Below are 16,808 nucleotides of genomic sequence, written 5' to 3' on the forward strand. Positions count from 1 at the left end.
GCGGGCACTGCGGCACCGCACCGGCTGCTCGGCCGCCTCTTCCCACCTCTGGCCCGGCCGGCGGGGTGGGCTCTGCCGGGGGGGTGGTGGTGGGGTTTGGGGGGTTTTTGGGTTTTGTTTCCTTTGCAGGAGCTGAAGGGACGTGCGTTGCTGCAGCTGCGGGCAGTTAGGAATCGGGGCCCAGCTGCTGCCCCACTGGAGCCTCACACAGCTGATTGAAGTAAATGCTGATTAAAACCCCAACGTTTGAGGGCTAAAACCCACAAAAAGCTGTGTAAATGCGTTCCCCTCAACATCCCACAGCTCTTCTCGGCAAAAAGGCAAAAAAGCTGTTTTTTTACCTAACCCAGCACTGACGCCGAAGAGGGCAAGGCCGCCAGCAACAAGCCTGGCACAGCATGGCACTGGGAGCAAACCCTGGTCATCTGCTGGGCACCGAACCACACCTGGAAGGAACAAACTGCCAACACCTGCCTGCAACGAGCACCACAACACAAATAACCTGCTTCCTTGCTATGTTTTCATAGCTCCAAATCTGCAATCCTCTGGAAACGTGTCTGCTTTAAACGTAAAACGCACCTTAGAGCACTGTCGTGCCTTTCCGAGTTCATGCTTGTAGACCTAGGGGTTTTCTCCTTGGTGCTCATCCCCAGGTACCCGTGCTGCAGAGAATGATTGTCCTGTGACGTAGCATTAACCCTGCCCAAATTGAGGAACAGCAGCACTCACTGTACACTCTGCAGAGTGAGACACCTTTGTAGTTTCACTGACTTTTATCAAGGCAAAAGTCTATTAGCTCTGTTTGGAAAAATTCACAAGTACGATTAAATCAAGAAGTTTCATAGGCATAATTAAGTTGCACAGTACCTGTCCTGTAATAGAAAAGTTATTTGCTCTTTGGTCAAAAATTTCAATTAGAAAATGCTTCAACAGAAGAAAAAATACCTTACTATGATCAGAGTTTTGACAAATAAAATGCAACCAACTTATTTTATAATTAGATATGACTACTCATGCTTCGTACCTATTAGCCATTTCACTCCCACAGTGAAATAAAAATAAAGTCCAGAATGTTCAAGATCCTAGAGATATGGTATTTCTTTATTTTAAAACACTATGCAATTTAAATACCAAGATTGATCTGTTCTGGAAGGACCTTCCCCTCCCTCCCAAGGCAAGCCCGGTACTGTTACCTTCCGTGCTGACTACCTGTTTATCCCCAAGTCAAGATGGGGGGACCAGCCAACCAAAGGTGAGAAGCCAACTTACTCACTGCCCTTGATCAGTCACTAAGGTCTCAGCAAGTTGATGGAATCTGGTCTGCAGCAAGCCAGTGCATTTCAATATCAAAAGGCAAACTGTTCTGCCCACCCAATGGCTTCTTCCATCCTCAAAACCAACCATCTTTACTTGCTGTTAATCTTAAGCATATTTACTAATATGAGTGTGTGCAGAGCAGAAAAGGAATTTGAAGAGAAATACACCGTGGTCCAATACAATGAACAATACCCCAATTACTATCCCGTGCTGTGCAGCTATCCCTTAACCAAAAAACCAAGTTAGTCCCCATTTATTTCACTGACTGTGTGCTGTAGGCCACCTGCTCTATCAAGAGCTAAGACATCTTTCTTTTTTTAAACAAAGCTAAAGCCTCAGTCTAAACCCCCTTGATTTCTCAGCCTGTCTAACATATGCTGGATGGCAGATCATGTCAGAAGAAGCCTGTAGCCCATCTGTTGCCAGATAGCTGAGTCTTTACATTCTGCCAACACAGCTTCAGCTGACTGTGTGCTACATTATGTATTTTTTTTTTTGTATGGAGAGTAGGACTGTCCAGCTCAGTATGACTCTCAAACTAGTCTTGCTAACTTAATGCATGAGTAAGAACCACCCCATTAGTAAAGATGTGCGAGGCAAGACATCAGTTAAAAGATGATTGCCCATTGATGAATACATGATATAACACAAATCTATTTGCCCAAATACTGTGTTTTGATTAGGAATATAAATACGTACAGAGCTTGAATGTCAATATAAAAATATCTGAAGAGGGCTTGTAAGGCAGCGGCTTGCTGGTATGGAAATATATACACATCCTCTAAAACATTTTCTGGAAAATCAATTATTATTACGTTTAAACTGGAGAACAACCTAAGTTCATTAGGTGTGGCAGAGAAGACAGTTTAAAGAGCAAAATTTGCTCTGCAGTCCGCTTGGGCTATACCACGCATTATAGCAGTGGAAAGCACACTCCCATCGACCACAGTAAGAAGGGGACTTCAGTGTTACCATCAGGACCCATTTAAATGATTCTGATTCTGCAGAATTCAGAAGAAGAGACATTCTTAAGAGAAGAAATGCTATGTCCAGGTAAACCTTATTTATTGCACAATGACACTACTAGCTCAGATTAATTAATTAGCTGAATCACTCATGATGAAACAGGGAAGTTTCCAAGGAAGAAAGCATTGATTGCATTTCACACTCCAAGCAAAACTCCTCCGAGTCAGTTGTGACTAAGGCACTGATTCAGTAAAGCCAATAATTCTTCAGTCTGTATTTTAAGATCAGTTAAATGATTTTGTTTAGTTAGATGACTAACTGGTTTCAACTGGCAGTTTACTGCTTGAGGATACAGATAATTATGGGTACTCCACCTGTGGTGGAGACAGAAAAAAGAAATTCCGATCCATATCACCACTGGTGTTCCATTAGCCCTTAATCTAAAAATATGGCAAATACAACATCCTCTCAAATACCTTCTGTTTCACAAAACTAAATTTGATTTAAATTGCCCAGTGTGAGACCCGTTATGCACCAGTCCTATCTGCTGTTAAGCAATAGCTATACTGTTTGCCAGCGGTAACTACATTTCACAAGTTGACAGAGATTCTCACTGTATCTGAAATGCCACATGCCATTATTTCAGAGAAACTCAGAGAACTTCAGCACCTTCATTTTTACCACCTATCTCCCTCCTACTCTCTGACCTGCTTCTCAGGCTCCAAAAAACCATTGATTTCTGTTTTATTGGTAAGCAACAAAACTGGAACAAATGGCTCCTGGCAGAACATGTTTTCCGTTACAGCTGAAAAATTATCGGACTGATGTCCTTGAAATGCACAGTGTGACTAATGCCCAGCTTGCAAGGACCCAGGAGGACACATTTATTGCACTTGTCAGAATGGAGCTGAGCAGCCAGAAATGAAAAGATAAGGTGATAGGTAAAAATGAATGTCTTTGCTTGCTACTTAAAGGAAGAAATAAATATATAGAGAAGCAAGAAATCCTCAGTTAAGTCAACAGCAGATCTGGATCTGATTGTTAGAGCTCAGGATCATAAATGATTTTGAATACACGTGGAATATGCACCGTTACCTCTAGATATTAGACTTGGACCCTTGTTGAAAAGGGGAGGTACAGGGAAAGGTTCCAAACTTCAAATAGTCTAGAACTGGGTTGAGAAAATGGTCCAGTCTTTAGAGAGGCTAGAACTAGGTGTGGGCTTATTTTCATCTCAATACAATTAATGTCGGCATACTAGTTTGTTTGCAGACTATGACTGCTTTTAATGGGAAGTTAGAACGCAGAACCTAGTTTTACCTCCTCTGCTGAGCATTTATTTGGTTTATCACAGTTGCCCTGAAACCACTTCTGAAAGGGGACCAATTGCCATAGAGACTATACAGTAATTAAGCTCATGAGGGAGTTGCATGCACAGCCAAGCAAAATATTAGATGAAGGCAACAACAGAGCCGTTTGTTACAGCTCCACTCTAGCTCCTTGCATTCCCACTAGAGAAAGCAATAGGAGAATCCCAAAATATTTTGGGAATTTGATTTCTAGTATTCTTTGGTTCTGATATGGCTTTATCTAAGCCAAGCAGGAAGAATGAACAATGACGACTCTAAAAAAAAAAAAAAAAGATAATTCAAGGTGAATATACAAAAAAAAATTCTTCACAATGAGATCTGTGAAACCACAGAGTACTCTTGTAAGGCAACAGGTAGAAGTAGCATCTTTTGGGTCATTGAAAAGAAAACTCCACAATAAAATGCTGGAGCAATGCTCCTACCAGCTTGAAGAGGAAACACACATAGATGACCTGTTATATCTTCTCTAGCCTTGCTGTCCCTAATATACACAGCTGCAATCCTCTGAACGTAGAGAGGCATAAAATTCACGTGTTTTTAGATTCGCTGGACGAAGTTGTTGTGGTTTTCTGGTTGGTTTTTTTTTAATGCTTTGGAACCTGACTGTATATATTAGAGGAGAAAGAATTAGAGGACCAGTTTTCCCCACACTTGAAAATCTCCAGAACTGCTTTGATCATGTGTGAGAATTGATTTAGGGGATGCAAATGAAGGCCTTGGCAATCTGAAGAAGAAAATCTTCTCCCCTGACATTTCTGAACGTTCAGAGAATTCTCAACAAGCCATTGAAGTATGGGTTCATCAGAGAGACAAAAAGAAAATTCAGTAAGCAAAGAAGTACATCAAAACAACTAGCTTCCTCACAAGAAAACTAGCAGCATTAGCAATTTTTCTACCTTGTTTAATTCTTTTTTTTCTGTTTAGACTTACTTTCTATTGCAAAATAGGCATCTAGAAACATGAAAGTAATGAAGGAAAGAAGCAAGTCTTCCCTTACAAAGAGAGAGAGACTGAATATTCTGCAACATCATTATAATATTTTACAACTCATTAGCACCTTCCATCCTAGGATCTCCAAGCATTTTACAAGCGTTAATTAATGCACTCTCACAATACTTCTGTGAAGTAGAAAGGCAGGTGTCTAGATATTGTGATGACAGGTGCATTACAATTGAATAAGACAGAATTTCTAGGCTTTTCATTTGCATATTTAGGAAAGCAGGGCACAAAGAGGGTAGGTGAAATTAAGAAGTACTGCAATACCTTGAAATATCTTGAATTAAGAAATACCGTAATACCTTGAACAGACTGGCTTTCAAGTGCTTAGCTAAAAAGCAGTACTTAAGGACCTCAATAAACTTTGGGCTTTATTAACGTAAGTCTTTGCATCTAATACTACAATGGCTATTTTAAGCTATGTTATATAAATAGAAATGGAGTCTGAATGAAACTGGATCTGTTTCTTAAACATTTATGTCCTTACTTGAAGGGGTACTGAGGTCTCCTAAGTCCCTGAAACCACTGTGGCCTGTGAAGAGCATTAAATAAATTATTTGTAAAGCTTAGCAAGACACCACTAAAGACAAAGAGGGAGAGAATACAGAAAGTGAAACAGCATCAGGAATAAGTTATTTTACTAATCATCCTCTAACTCAATAAAATAAGACTTACAGTTAGGTGCTCTGGATGAGCCTTTCTACAATGTGTGTCCACAAAAAAACAAGGACTCTGGTGGTTCTAAGTTGTTTCTTCGTGTACTGTACTAACCTGTTCTGAAGAGCCGCATAGTGGCCATGCCCACATTAACAACTGCTTTAACTCCCTGATTTACATAGAAAATTGAACTAGTGATTTATGCTGTGGGGACAAGGGAGGGAAAGAAGGAAAAAAAAAAGAAAAAAAAAAGAGCGAAGAATTACAGGTTTTCTTTCCAGTTCTATCACAGATGTCCCTTTGAGTCAGCGACTAGCCCCTACCCTACCTATTCCCTTATCTGACAACATAATACAGTAACATACCATGTATAAAAGGATGGATGGATAAACCAACTCAAATATTTGCACCAGGTACTGGTGACAATGTTTAAATTACTCAGCTTACAGATTTTTTTGGTATTGTTTAGTATCATGGTATTCAGCGAACATCTGGTCATACAATGAGGTTTTCCTCTTCTCTCTGCCTGCCTTCCTGCAAGGAAGAAGAGAAGAGCCATGTGCATGAGTATTCCCCTCCCTAAGAGCCATATGGGAATGTAAAGGCATTCTCTGAATTCATTACCCTGCCCCACAATATGATTCCGTCTTTGTATGGGCAACAAAATGGATGTTAATTTATTCCTTATTGCTAATTTGAAAAGGAGCGCAAACACAACAGTTCCATTGCAGAGACTTCTACCAAGGGTGTAGTTTAAGTCCAATTATGTGCTATTAGTACATTTGCTCTTTGTTCCTGCGGCATATTAATTACATGTCTGGTATTCTGATAATTAACACAATTATACTCTTTATTTTCCCCTTTTGTTAGATAATATTCTTGCATTTTATTTAGATAAGTAATTTTCGGTAGGTAAAAAGAGCCAAATTATTACGTATTAATAAAATCAAGCAACGGGTTTTTAAGTGAGCTTATACAGAAAAGTTCCAGCAGTGTTCTTCAGCAAAAAGAAAAGCAGATGCTCTCCTGTTGGGCTGCAGTCTCTCTCAGAGACTTCTAAAAGGAAACCAAATTACAAGCCTCCAGTTGTGTATCCAGCATTATAATCACTGGCTGAAGCAGCAGGGCCATAAGGACTATACTAGTACTGCCACACATAGCTTATCACCACTGCTGTTCAAAGGCTCACTGTTACCGAGATCTTTAATCTCCCACTGACATCCATGAAACTCAATGACATTTAGCAAAAAAAGTTACAAAGGGTCAACCAAGATGGTTTACAATTGCCGATCATCCACAAATGAACACTTACCAGAGATCTTGAAGAAATATTAAGGAACAAAACAAAAAAAGCACTCTTACTACTGTAAGACAGTAAGGTGGGCAGATTTGACTAAATTAAGTATGTATAGATGTACTCCACAGACACCTTAAAGATTCGGATTTTTTTTCCTCCAGGACAAGTTATTGTTCCTCTGAAAACAAGTTACTGTTTCTCTATAGTTTTCTCTAAAAGCATATCTGAATCTCCACTAGGTCTTGTGTATGCTGCTATGGCTAAAAAAGCCCCACTGTGGAAAGAGAGATATCCGACAGTTTCCTTCTGTAAGTGGTTGTTTGGGAACGGAGGAACAGAAGGAGCAAAATATTATGTCTTCCTGCAGTAGGGTAGAAAGTTAGTAGAAGGTCGTTCAGCACTCTGTCCCGCAAATCCCTTGCGTCCAGATCTCCAGTGGCTCTGGCTGCAACACAGTTGTATGTGCAGGAAACAGGGGTGTCACCCAACAAAATCAATGTCACTCGCTCTTTCCTAGAGACAGCAGTGGATATTCCTTACTTACTGCTTTCTGGTACAAGTTTTACCAGTAAGGAAACCTGAGGCTTGTTTATGATGGCAAATTGCCTTTAACTGTGCCTGCCTCCATTATTGGGGATTCCCCCCCCCTCAACTGTACTACACTGCCTTCAGGTCCCTTGGGGAAGAAGAGAAATAAAGCCTCAGCAGGCAAATATTAGCGTTGAAAAAGCTTGCTCTGCCTTTCCTGAAAACGCCATCTGGAATATTTTTTATTTTGAATGGTTGACTAGTAGACCAAAATTATCTAGGGGCTCTCTGAAAACTTTTATTATTTCGTATATAGTCCAAAACCCACAACCACCCCCCAAAACTAATCTTAGAACCCAATTGTACTAACCTATTCAGAGAGCATAGAGCTCTTGTCCTAAGTATTTACAAAGGTAAGATTTTTGAGACAGGAGAGGGCTGCTATGTTCTCTTCCTGATGACACCACTGACATTCTACCCACAGACAAGTCGCTTAATTTCTCTATGCCTCATTTATCCTCTCAATTTAATGCAACTTGCCTATTCCACAAGGAGGTAGTAAGACTTCATTAACTGTTTATAAAGTACTTAAAGATCCTAGGATGAAAGCATCTCTAGAAAGTCAGAGTATTATCATTTTCATTAAAAAGGCAGCATTTATAAATTCCCTATTAAGTGACCATATATATATCTATCTCATAAACAGCCAGTCCCAATTTCCAAATGAATCTGGAGAAGCACAAAGTCTGATACTATTTTAAATACAGCATGCAATAAGAAATACTCAGAACCAAGAACATTACACAAGAGCACAAGCCTGTTATCATGCTCCCTACTTGACTGTTCATTGCCTTTCAGTCGATGTCCAGATTTAGCTCTATTTTCTTGAGAATGCATTTTGAGTAAAGATTGTAAACTCTTAAGGGTACAGCCTAGACGAAAGCTATCATGTTTAACTTTTTTTTCTGGTATTCATGGCCTCATTATTAAACTGTATTAAAAAATTACAGACACACAGACTGCAAAGCTCCTTGTGTCTTTCCTGCCTAATCACAGATTTTATTTTTTTTTCCTGAAAATGTGCAACACTTCTTAGAGCAATCACTCATCTGCATCAAATGTTTAGTCTTCAGACTTGTGCTTGAAGTAGCTTTAGAACCTATGTAGGGCATGAGGAACTGGAAACGGTGAAATGCCAGAAAAACAGATTATTCAATATTTGATTCTTTCTTCAGTACTACTCCTTTCCAGTCCTTGTAACCAGTCTAGGAAGCTGAAGTTACACTACTATGCTACCATATTCACAGGAGAAAGGAAAACCTGTATCTCCTCTTTTCCTTTGAATGCTATTAGCAGACCAAATCTAATAACAACAAAGACAAGCAGGCACACCACCACTACAGGACAAACAATCAGCACTGGTCTTCCCATTGTCAAAACTCATTCTATTGACATTCTCATGTAGGGACACTGAAGGAAAGGTCAGCATAGAAACTTGTTTACGAAAAACATTGGAAAGCACCCTGTTAGGGTTAATTGTAGGCAGTTCATAGGTAAATGAAATAAAACTGTCCTGCAGCAACTGAGACTCAAAAACCAGATGGCTCAAAAGATAGAAGGTCAGAACTCATTTTTCTTCTTCGCTCCACATTGCGCAGATTTTCTCCAGAGCTCAGCCTTTTAAAAACAGAGCATTTTTAAACATTTGCCCACTTCTATCTTTTAATAGTGGTCTTTAAAAAACAAATTAAAAAAGGTCACTATGTTCATTAACTGTCTATACAGAAAGCATTTAGAGTAAAGGCTTTTTATTGCCCATGCAATTTTATTTACCAGATTAATACTAAGATCCTGCTGTGCAATGCCTGTCATGCAATAGCCTGTAAAAAGAAACACATTAGTCTATCTGAGGCTGGCTTGCTGGGTCAGAGTTTCAGGCAGAGGGTCTGATTTAATGGCATTAAGAACCTAGGTTCAAATTCCCAACCCACTGGAAACAGTTTTGAATTCTCACAGGCTTAACTCAGTTGTCTATCCTTCTGTAACACGCAAATATCAGACTACTAAGGTTAATACATAAGTCACCCAGCTCATATATGCTTTAACTACTGAAGTCCTATTGGTTGTGATTGGACTTTAAAAACAGCTGTCCATAAGTTTCTTCACAAGTGTGCATAAAGCTCCCTAGTCAAACTACCCACTTCTTCCCCTTAATTGTGCAGTGTGCTGAATGGACACTCAGTGGGACTGTATAATTGGTGCCGATGCTGCAGCCAGAGTCCTAAGAACAAGTCTCTCTGTTTGCACAGACCCCGGTTAAATTAGTTGGTATCAGTGAATTGATTTCCAGGATCTGGACCATGGATTATAAGTTTCCCAGATCTCCCTGCATCTTGAAGCTGTAATTTGAATTTTCATCATGCAATATTAGATTTCATGTCATTACATGCAAGTGCCTCCTGCTCCTGAGAAAACAGTGAACTGCATGGTGCTGTAAATGGGCCCAATCTTGTTGTCTCTGTAGCTGATGTGAACGCTATTATGTAGATATGGAAAAATGGGGTCAATTTTACTGAACAGTTCTTCCGAGACAGAGTTCTAGTTGCCATATTTTTCACATCACATAGGTTTTTTTAAAGACCACAAAAATAAGCTAAAAACATGCCATTGTTTGTCTTGCAATTGGCTTCAAGCAAACTCTTGTTCTTCCTTTATTTGTAGTATCTGACATGAACTCCTCTCCACTCCTGGCCTGCTCAAATTCATCACATCTGGCAATAACAGTCTGCAGCTTGGCTAGACATTTTCCACAGTCTCAAAGTATTTCACACACTGATCTATTAAAAGCTTCACAAACATCTGCAAGGCAAGATCAATACCTTAACTGTCTAGCTGCTGAACAAAATGACAAAGTTCCTGTATTAGCAATCACAAAAAGTATCTGGGACAAAATTTAGAATTGATGCAGACGTCCCAATTTCTGAGGCCGTGTTTTAGCTACATAAACTATCTCTGGTGCTTTAAAAAGTCCCTTTCAAAATTATCTGGTCCAGGAGGAAAGCCCCCCCCCCCCCCTTTTTTTTTTCTTTCTTTCTCTAAAATTCCAGTGCTCCTAGCTTCTTCCTAGCAGTGCCTTGGCTATGTAAGTTAGAATCTCATCAGACAAGAGTGCAGCTAAATCCTTTGCCATTTCACATATTTATTTCTATTCTGACAGATACCAGTCATGACCCTTCCTTGCAGTAAGCCACTGCCCTCCTGGCCTTCACTCTAATTGCAGATTTGCTAATCATGTTTTGATCACCCACCCATCTAATCACTGCCTGCTGCAAGCCAGGGAGCCAGCCCTATTTTCAGTGAAGAAGGGCATAACACGCAAATGCAATGCTTGTGTTCTTGTCCGTATGGAAGGGATCAGAGGATTAAGAGGAACAGTCAGCCCTGATTAATGCTGCCGAGTGAGTGAGAGCTCCTTGCCAACATCAGGGGCCGATTGCCTCCCCGTGGGGAGCTCCAAGGCAGACAGTCTTTCTGCAAGGACACGTCTGTCTTCTGTTTTCAAAGCTAGATGCCGCTTTCCATTGCTGCTCTGCAATAGGAAGAAGCTTAAATGCTGACAGCAAACTGTCCTGGGGTGGGAAGGTTGTGTTAAAGAAGTGGAATACTGTTCTGGGAACGTACTGAAGATAAACAGAGATTTGTTTCTACCACTGACTCAGCCACTGACCTACCACTGGTAGGAAAACAGCAGAATTCTAGTCGGTAGCTTTTGTACAGGCTGAGTAGGTGTTATGAACATACTAACCTTAAGAGGGAGGCAGCAAAGAGCTGTATTGTCTTAAAGCAGGAAACAAACATACACTCAGAGCTAAGGCCCATGTACCCAGCAAAAGCAACATCACCATGGTTTGTACCCAGCACGAAGGTAAGGATGTGCGCGTCCCCCCAACCTACCTAATATATGTAAGTGAATCTGAGTGATTTAGAATAATTACCCCATCCCAACATGTGCTGCTTTAATGAATCCATTAGATTGTTAACTCCATGTTATTTTCTACCCAGTGAAAGAAGATAACCTTTACAAAATAACTCACTAGAAATGTTTTATTTGCCCACTTATTGTGTGGGATCAACTTCTGCTGGACCCAACAGGATCTCAAGGACCATCCTACGACCTAGACAAACATTCAGCAGCCATGAATTTCCATTCCAGCTGCACCTTTTAACGTTTCAGGTTTTCTCTTGTTTTCAGTATGGACAATGAGCCTCTGATGTAAGACTTCTTACCTTTTCTCCTTCTGGCCTAGCCACTATTTTTCTGTGTCTGTCAAAAGTGGACCAGCTGAGTAAGTGGAACGATACACCGCCTTCTGCAAAGGAAACGGGGCGGGGAGGGGGAGGCTGTAAATCCCATGCTGTGTTAAATGACTGAAGTACAGCGCTTTGCGCTGCATTCTAACAGCACACGTTTCTCCATGTTTACTGCTGCTTCAGTGATACATTGCCCATTGAGCGTAAGTAAAAAGCTTATGAGATGAGACAGGCATATCATCCTGTCTGAAGCTCAGCTTACACAGGCAGCTTCGTGCAGTGTGAGGAAGAGCCTCTGGGAATGACTGGTGTCTGTGTAACATTACATTGAAATACAACTCAGGAGAGGTCAAGTATTTATTGACCTGATCTAAAAATGAGTCTGAGTGCCCAGTTTTCGCCAATTCCTGTTCAGGAGGTGTATGATGACAGCTAAAATTCCAGAGGCTCTGCGATGACCAAGGAGTCCTCAAACTGAGCAAGATGCACAGTACCTAGTTGTTCTCCAACAGGGCAAACAGGATAAATGGAACAATGTGACATCTTTTCCATTTGTTAAAGCCACGATTTCTGTACAGTATTATCATATGCCATTCTATAGTCCTAATCCTAGACCTTGAAGTAGCAGTGTAGTTTTGGACCATTTTCTAAAGTAATGTCACTAGTAACCAGTGAGAGATCTCAGACAGAAAAGATACTTGAGCAATGAAGGGGAAAAAAACCCCTAAATAACTGTAGAATAGCCATTTTTATAGTGAAAGGCACACAAAGGCACACATCATACACTAGATATGCACAAGAGAGTTTAGCATTAGAACATCTTATACCCTTTTCCCTCAAGCATCTCTGCTCCCTTTGCTGCCCAGCTCTCATTCTGCCTGACAGCTCCTTAATCACAGTATCTCTGTCACATGCATAAAATATTATTTAACCTCCAGCACAGAGAAAAATGCATTTATAACCTACTGGGTTTTCCCCTTTAATCTCTCTCTTTCCCCCCTTATGGCTCCCCCTCTCTTTTTAGTAGCTGTAAGCAAGAATGGTGGTAACAACCTTCATAAAGATTTATTCATGTCCGGACAGGAACCAACTCTCTGCACTCTGTCAAGATAGGAAACTGAAGAAACAACATACCTGACCTCTTCTTTCTATGCAGGTGGCAGAACACTCTGTCCATCAGATCACAAAAGCAGCATAGCCTCTCCTGCAAACATGTCAGTATGTGTCATTTTAGAATTACAGAATTAATTTAATTGTGGCTGAAGCTCAACTAAGTCACTACCCCAATCCTGCAGATTGAATGTTGCTTATGATCCCTAAGTGATATCTAATAGTACTTGTGTTTCACAGTTATTTTTGTGGCTTTGCTCTACAGCAACCTGACATAGTTGACTTTAGTGTTCCTTCTGTCTGAGCCAAATTCAAGCTGTTGACTTTAAACTGTAAGCACTACCAGGTCTGGGACCTCACTATGTCAAAGACCTCATTCTCTATGATCCATCTCACCAGTTCTTAAAACCACAGTGCTTTTTCTGACAAATTCTCTATTCAAACCTCTAAGGACAGAGGAAAGGATGTTTTCTGTAGAAGGATACGAGCTATGAATCTTTGCATACATCGCAGTGTTACCATGCTATTTACTAGACTATATTACTATTTACTAGAGCAGGTACATATCAGAGCTCTGCTGGTTTTGGCGTCTGCAAAACCCTTAGAAAGCCCTTCCTGTTTGTTACTGGTATGTAGTTAAACTAGGCACTTCTCAGTTACCTAGGTCTTGCCTCCTCCTTTTGACAATGGCACTGAAAGTGAAAAGATTTAATTTCATTCCCTGCACTGCTCCAATCCTCTGACACCTAGACTTTGCTACATTTAGAGAGGAGGAAAAAAAAAAATCAAGTAAAAATGATCATGTAGCTACACTAGCCAGGATAAGTCCAAATGTCCCATTTAGTTTCAGAAGACTGTGACCTCAAGGTCAAGGCCAGACTAAAACAAAAGGCTCTACTGTACGCCCATATGGTACAAGCAGCTAAGCATGCTACAGAACCAGCATGCAGCACAGTTCCTTTTAGAGGGAGACTGTGAAGTCTGGTGCTGCTGGCGAGGCAAGTCAAAAGCTTAAGATTCTGTCTAGTTCAATTACCATCTTTCTCCAGGCTCAAAGAAGCTTATGAGAATACAACAGTGAGGCAGAATCCTCCCCTCATGCTTCCACCTACAGAAATTCATCCATTCCTGACCTGCCCCTATCTTCCTCCTCACACCCCCCTGAGATATAGCAGAATCGAGCCATTAAAAATAAACCATAAAATAAGAGTACAGACTATGTTGTGAACTGTTCTACTTGCACGAGAAAACTCCATGCCTAGCTGTGACCAGGCATCAGGCACACACTTGAGGCATTAACTGCAGACATCGATGAGGTGACACATAGTTAATGTGTGTCTGCTCCAGGCACTTGAGATACATGACAAAAGACTGAAGGAAAATGCTTGGCTACCACTGTCCATTCCAATCACGTTCAATGCCATTTACACTGCGCCCTCTGATTAGGAGGTCACAGGTAAGGCTGAAAATGGATTACAGTGCATCGTCCGCAGCAACACAAGCTTCTATGTCATTCCCTGATCAAATAACTTCATGCGTGCTCCTGCTTCATGGGACAAATGTATGTACATAATGACATCCAAAGCTGCTCTCTTCCGAAGCAGCACCCTTCCTCTGAAATCACGGAAACTTTCCATCCCACAGTTAAAATCCCACCAAAACCAAACCCCCAAACCATCAGTGACAAAGCAGTGAGACCATTACGGTCTTACCCTACACCATAAAGACGAGGACTCGTTTCAGTGCCATGTTTCCTTGCTACTGTAGTTGAACACAGGGCTCCTGTTTCCAAATGAGACATGATCAAGCTATGTTTCAGTTCCAGTCACAAGTTGCTCTGCTGTCTTGGACCACAATTATGCATTTAGCTTCAATGAGGAACAGACTAAGAGGAGGAAACAAAAGCAACTTTTGAGCTCTTGTGGCAGCTTAAAACAAAACCCCTAGAGAGCAAAGTTTTGGAGCCACGTTCTTATTCTGGTGTATCTCTACATCAAGCCTTGACATGAACTTACATTACCCATGCTCATCTCAGAAAATTCCCCTCATTTGAGGAAAGATATTTTCAGAACAATCATCCTTGTTTCTTCCATCAGCTGGAACATTGCAAGCATCAGGAGAGCAAGGAGTTACGGTCATATCTGAGAAGAGTAGTAAAATTACTTTCACCTCACTGCAAAATGGGAATGTGTTTTATGTGACAACATGTGGACTATGGTGTAAACAACAAACTCTGCATGCTTGAGTAACTTAATTATGATTTGTGTCTTCCAAAATTTGAAATTAGCTATATAAAAGTGGTGTGCAGTGCAAGTAAAACACAGGGAACTAACTCTTTGCTTGGGGCTAAAACCCTAACAGTTAAGCCAAGAACATTATTAAATACCTATTCAAACATAAACCTAGCTAAATGGGTCCCTAATATTGTAAGGGTCTTAACTCGGAACACAGATGTAACCTTAGGATTCAGCTCAACCAACTTAAAATAACGAGGTTCATCAGAAGTGTTTTAGAGCCTTGGGGGAAAACAAAAAAGTTATTAACCACCCATGTTACTCGCAGAGTGGGTAAAGGGCCTTTTTCTCTGGGGGAGTCCAAAGAGCTCAAGTGCTGTGCAGCAATGACAGGCACAACACATGGGGAGAGCACGCCTGCTATGCACTGAGTAAGTGTCTCCAGCTGCTCCCATGGAGGGTACACGCAGCATCATCTTCCGACCCTATAGGGACTGCTGTATTTGTAACTCCATCAGAAAAGGGCAGCAATAATCATCTAAGGTGAAAAACTAAAGAAAAGTATAGATGCATCAGTGCACATGTGGGTTGGAGATAGTATTGTAACTGTTAAACAAAGGCTAAAAGTTTACTTTCTGAGTTTCACAGGCCTCTGGTCACAGATTAGCATTTAGTAGCAAGGAGAGTTAACCTGGAAAACATCCACACAGCAAAAAGCTCTGTGCATTTAACTATTTCATGCTGATACATGAGGCAGCTTGTAAGCAGGCCAGGTTATAAAGCTTCAAAAAAATTTTTTTCTCTTTTCCAAAATAAACAATCCCCAAAATTGAAGTGCTTCAGGCTACAAAGAAAACTAGCCAGGTTGTTTATAACATACTGCAGGAATTCTGCTTAGGGCAAATCAGCTGCAAAGAAAATGAAAGCAGAGCTTAGAAGACAGTAGGCTATATCTTTTCTGTCTTTGTATAGGAACCTACAAGAGTCTGACAGGGAATAGATCCAAGCTCCTCTCTTACCTTGGTAAGTAATAACAATGCTCCTCCCTCTTATACAGCACTTATATTTGTAAAACTGTGAAAAGCATCAGTAACGAGGAGGTTTAAGGGAAACTGTAGTGCAAAGTGTCTGTACAGACTTGCTGTATTTACACAGCGAGTCTAAGGCAGATCTGTAAGAACCACAGCAATCCAGTGACCTATTTACTGCAACTCTGAAGAAGTCACAGATACACAGGATAAAAAATTTGCAGGATGCAAGCACTACAGCAAACTGTTCATGCTACACCTGAGGCTGCAAGAAAAAAGTCTGTCCAGCAAACACCCATCTCTGGCCCCTGATTACCAACATTTGACACATTTTAACACCCTTAAAAACCCCATTCATATTGCCCAAGTTTATTGAAATAATTCATCCAGGCCTAACTGACAGGATCCTTAACGCTCCTCTGCAGCAGAAGGTGAAATATAACAAATAAAAACATTTCACCTAAAAGAAATTAAAAAATAAATTTTATTTCATTTTGATGCTGTGAACAGGGAAGGATTTGCCCTGCGTACAACACACACCTTTGACTGCAGCACTGAGTAACAAATAGGTCCAGTTTCATTCGAGTGTTGAACAGATTGATGCTGAGACTAGATGTATATACCATATTGCTGTCAGTTGCTTTAAAAATCAACTGCTTTCAGCAAATATCCCACCAAGGCAGCAACTGTGCAACACTTTAGTGCTCCTGTTACTCTTACACCTAAAACAACTATTTTTCAGTTTTAACAAAGCTTCTTAAAAGCTCTTTATTAACAACTAAGCTTTGGAACACTTTGTTACTGATGAGTAACAGTGAAGAAGAGATGCTTACTCACTAAGGACTCTCTCTTTTGTAGAGACAGAGTACAACTGAAGATTTCTTAAACCTCCAGAAATTGTTCTTACTGCACTGTTGGTTTCTGCCTGTCCCAGTGCCGGGCAGTCTTTTTTGCTGTCAGCTCTGCCACACAGTCCTTTAGGGGGCAAGAGACC

This window comes from Buteo buteo, chromosome 5, assembly GCF_964188355.1.
Source record: "Buteo buteo chromosome 5, bButBut1.hap1.1, whole genome shotgun sequence".
In the NCBI taxonomy this organism is placed as follows: domain Eukaryota; kingdom Metazoa; phylum Chordata; class Aves; order Accipitriformes; family Accipitridae; genus Buteo; species Buteo buteo.